This window comes from Triticum dicoccoides, chromosome 3B, assembly GCF_002162155.2.
Source record: "Triticum dicoccoides isolate Atlit2015 ecotype Zavitan chromosome 3B, WEW_v2.0, whole genome shotgun sequence".
Taxonomy (NCBI): Eukaryota; Viridiplantae; Streptophyta; class Magnoliopsida; order Poales; family Poaceae; genus Triticum; species Triticum dicoccoides.
The window spans coordinates 11,463,306-11,468,519 of record NC_041385.1 but is presented as its reverse complement, the minus strand read 5'-3'; positions in this window follow the sequence as shown (position 1 = coordinate 11,468,519).

The window sequence follows — 5,214 nt, the reverse complement described above, 5'->3', positions numbered from 1 at the left end:
AGGGCCTCTCCGGGCAAGAGCACTGGCTCCATGAATGAACCCAAGGGAGGAAAAGTAAATAGCAGCAGCTTTGCAAGCTCTCAATCAAATGATAAACACAAGGAACAAGAGAGCCAGGCTAGGGTGAGGGATCTTCCTACAAAGCGGAACTTGCAGGCAGAATTTAATCATCCGGCTAGCTCGCGCACTGGCGTCGAGAGGAGGCATGATCGTGAAGAGGTCAATAGTCCAGGAAAGAACCATCTTCGAGGAGAGTGGACGTCTGAAAGAGATCTCAGGCACGAGTTGGAAAGGAAAAGGGAATGGGAGCTTCGTGAACAGCTAAAAAGACAGCAAAGGCAGCGGGAATATGAAAGGGAACAAGCTGACAAGTGGAGGCAGCGGGAGCACGCAATGGCCGCATCCAGGCACATAGAGGGGAACTATGACCATCGTGAGATCTACCCTACAGAAAGAAAGAAGGGCTACTACGTGCGTAAGCCACGACAGGATCATGAAGCTAGGAGGGTCAGGGGGGAGAGCCCCAAAACCTCAACCACCATAGGGAAGAGGAGGCCGAAGCAAGTATGGGTACCGAAGGAAGACAGTGACAGGATGGATGGGCATGATACTTTCATTCGTGACACTAGGAGGAGGACGGCTACGGTGTTTGATCGTATTTCGGAGTATGAAAATACAGCGGCGGACCCTGCCCGGGAGCAGGGCCGCCGGGACCAATGAATATCCTAGCCTGGAACTGTCGAGGACTGGGGTTGGACTCGACAGTAGGCGAATTACGAGACCTGGTAAGGTCCTACAACCCAGCGGTGGTGTTCTTATCTGAAACAAAGAAGAGGTCACGAGCGATGCAGAAAATACAGTGGAGCCTTGGCTTCAATAAGGGGGTGGCGGTGGATTGTGACGGGAAAAGCGGAGGTTTATCACTATGGTGGAGAGACTATCTGGATGTTACGGTAAGGCCTTGGAGCCAGTACTACATTGATGCAGAAATAGTGGCAGATGGGAACACTTTTAGATTCACTGGAATCTATGATGAACCATGCGTGGAAAAGAGACAGAGAACTTGGGAGGTTATCCGATACCTGCGCCGACAAGATGATCTACCTTGATTGTGTGCAGGTGACTTTAATGAAGCCTTGGAGCAGTCGGAGCAACAAGGAGGTAAACCAAGGAGTCTACGGCAGATTGAAGCTTTTCGGGACTGTCTCACGGATTGCGATCTAGCTGATATGGGATTCTCAGGCTATCCGTTCACTTGGGACAACAAGAGGGATGCGAGCGAGAATATTCAGGTGAGACTAGACCGAGCCACCAGCAATGCTAAGTTCATGCAATTGTTCCCCGGTTCTGAAGTTCAACACGTAATTACCAAGGAGTCAGACCATCAGGCTCTGATTGTGCGTGTCTCGTCGGCACTGGCCGGTGGGACACAACGAATGAAGAGGCCTTTCCAGTATGAGGCTGCTTGGGCTAGGATGAGCAATATGAGGAGATGGTGGAGGCTGCATGGAGTGAGGCGCATGCAACCAATAGGGAGCAAGGGGGGATAGGAGCGACATGCAACAAACTACATCAGCTATCCAGCGCCATGCAAACATGGAGTCGAAACGTTTTTGGCTCGTTCAAGAGGCAGATTGAACACCTAAAAGGTCAGCTGATGAATGCTAAAGAACGGGCTCGTGTCACTGGATACGGGCAGGAAGTGAAGGACATAGAAGACCAATTACATGAGTTATATGAGAGGGAGGAGGTGTATTACAAGCAGCGGACTCATATGGATTGGCTACTCAGAAGGTGATCGGAACACAAGGTATTTCCAGAATAGAGCATCCCATCGAATGAGGAAAAATACAGTTAAGTCACTACGACGGGAAGACGGCTCTAAGTGCACAGATGATGTGGGAATGAGAGAAATGGCGGCCGCTTTCTACGAACAGCTTTTCTCATCAGAAGGATCAGCGGAGAGTGAACGGATTTTGGCGCTGTTTGCACCGATAGTTACTCCTGATATGAATTCTAAGTTATTGGAAGCTGTTTCTGATGACGAAATTGAGAGGGCGCTGTTCCAAATGGGACCAACAAAGTCATCGGGTCCGGATGGTTTTCCGGCCATGTTTTACCAACGACACTGGTCGTTGGTAAAGGAAGATGTGTGCAAGGTTGTGAAAGAATTTCTGGCAGGCAACGCAGCACCTAGTGGATTCAACGACACCATTATTGTTATGATCTCGAAGGTAAACTCACCGGAGTTACTTTCACAATTTCGACCCATAAACCTATGTAACGTCCTATATAAAATAGCGGCGAAGGTGCTGGCGAACAGGCTCAAAGTGGTGCTGCCCATATTGATATCTGAGGAGCAGAGCGCCTTTGTCCCGGGGAGACTAATTACGGACAAAGTTCTGGTTGCCTATGAATGTGTACATGCTATTCGGAAAAGGAAACGTAGGAAACCTTTTTGTGCGGTGAAACTGGATATGATGAAGGCCTATGATAGAGTGGAATGAAGGTCCCATCTTTGGACCTCCCCACCACGGTGGGCAGCCCCAAGTATCTCTCACTCAAGGCCTCCGAATTGATGCCTATCGTTTGCTTCAATAGTGTTTTATCCTCCTCCCTTGTTCCTTTACCGAAAAAAATGGCCGACTTTTGCAAGTTTACCTTTTGGCCGGAAGCCCTCTCATAGTTCTGCAAAATAGTTCGTAGCACCTCCGGGTTTTCTATGGAGCCCTCGAGGAATACCACACTATTGTTTGCGAATAAAAGGTGAGTTATCGTGGGGCCAGTGCTCCCAAACGACACCCCCTTGATCTCCTTCCTTTCTTGGGCATGTTGTAGTAGGGCTGAGAACCCCTCTACACAAAAGAGAAATAGATAGGGTGATAGTGGATCACCTTGCCGAAGACCTCGAGATGACACAAAACTTCGCGAGAGGCCCCCATTCAGCTTAACTTTGTACTTGGAAGAAGTTACACAACGCATGATCATATCTATCCATTGGCCATCAAAGCCAAGTCTCTCCATCATCTGTCGTAAGAACACCCAGTATGTTAGTGAGAGTGCGGGAAAAAGGTGGCGGGATACAAAGGGCAAGGTCTGTCAAAAACTGCTAGAGAAGTACTCGTCAAATCCGGGCTTCAGTCCACACCAACTTTCACCATGAGCTGTTTTCAACTCACAAAGAAAATGTGCGGGAAATTGTCATCTATTTCGTCAAACTTCTGGTGGGGTGCAGTGAACGATGAGAAGAAGGTGCATTGGATAGCATGGGACAAAATGTGCACGAGGAAGCATGAAGGAGGACTGGTGTTTAGAGATCCAGAGGTGTTTAACCAAGCGTTGCTCGCAAAGCAGGCTTGGCGGATGCTACAGAGTCCAAACTCTCTCTGTGCACGTGTTCTCAAAGCCCGGTACTTCCCTGATAGTTCAATTCTGAGTGCAACATGCCCTCAAGGGGGGTCTTTCGCTTTCAGGAGCATAATCCATGGAAGAAATCTGCTGCTTGACGGCCTTATATGGAGAATAGGAGATGGGAGCAAGATCAGGATCCACCATGATAATTGGATACCGAGGAAAGGTAGTCTTAAGCCACTGGGCCAAACCTACATCCACGGTAGGAACAAGGTTTCAGATTTACTGAATGCTCATGGTACTGCCTGGGACCGCGCCAAGGTTGAGGAGATGTTTCCTCCTGACGAGGCGCAAGAAATACTGCAAATTCAGATTGGGGGCCCGGGAGTTGTGGATTATCAAGCCTGGAACTTTACAAAGAACGGGATATTTACCATGAGATCGGCTTACCATTTGAGAATGATGCAAAAGCGTGTAAAGTCCGGACAGCCGGAGTCATCGTCGTTTGTAGCAAAGCATCGAGCATGGTTAGGGCTGTGGGACTCGATCGCCCCTAGAAAGGTTAAAACGCACATGTGGAGACTCATCAGGAACGGACTAGCTGTCGGTTCGGAGCTCCAAAGGAGAAGTATTAAGAAAGGAGTGGTCTGTGTTGCGTGCGGAAGGGAAGAAACCAACTACCACCGATTCTGGGCCTGCGATCATTCAGCAAAGTTTTGGAAAATCCTTCACTCGGAAATGGGGGTTCCGGTGGCGATCCCACCGGTTACTGTAAGCTCCCAGGGTGATCTCACCAACTGTCTGTTAGGTTGGTTCGCTGTTGCGTCGGACAATGAGAAAGCAGTTATGTTGCAAGGAGTTTATGGGCTCTGGCTGGCTAGGAACAATGCGAGAGATGGAAGGAAGATGGAGGAGGCGGGAGACATTGCAAGAACTGTCCTCAGTGTGATGGAGCAATGGCAAGCTACCAATGGACGTACCAGCAGGATAGCTAAACCCACTCCAGTATAGAAATGGGAACCTCCGGAACAGGGCTGGGTTAAGGCAAATGTCGACGGTGCCACGTCCAAAGCAGGGACAAAGGGAGGAGCGGGTGTGGTATTCAGAAATCATGAAGGAGCCTTCCTTGGTGGTGCCTGCCATTGGTTTCAGGGATGCTCGGTGTCGGTGTCAAAATCGGCGGATCTCGGGTAGGGGGTCCCGAACTGTGCGTCTAGGCGGATGGTAACAGGAGACGAGGGACACGATGTTTTTACCCAGGTTCGGGCCCTCTTGATGGAGGTAAAACCCTACGTCCTGCTTGATTAATATTGATGATGTGGGTTACAAGATTAGATCTACCACGAGATCAAGGAGGCTAAACCCTAGAAGCTAGCCTATGGTATGATTGTTGTTCGTCCTATGGACTAAAGCCATCCGGTTTATATAGACACCGGAGAGGGCTAGGGTTACACAGAGTCAGTTACAATGGTAGGAGATCTACATATCCGTATCGCCAAGCTTGCCTTCCACGCCAAGGAAAGTCCCATCCGGACACGGGACGAAGTCTTCAATCTTGTATCTTCATAGTCTTGGAGTCCGGCCGATGATGATAGTTCGGCTATCCGGACACCCCCTAGTCCGGAACTCCCTCAGTAGCCCCTGAACCAGGCTTCAATGACGATGAGTCTGGCGCGCATGTTGTCTTCGGCATTGCAAGGCGGGTTCCTCCTCCGAATAATTTATAGAAGATTGTGAACACCAGGATAGTGTCCGGCTCTGCAAAAATAAATTCCACATACCACCGTAGAGAGAATAATATTACACAAGATCAATCTGCTGACGTATTCTGTGGCGTGACGTCACACCACTTCCAAGCCTTTA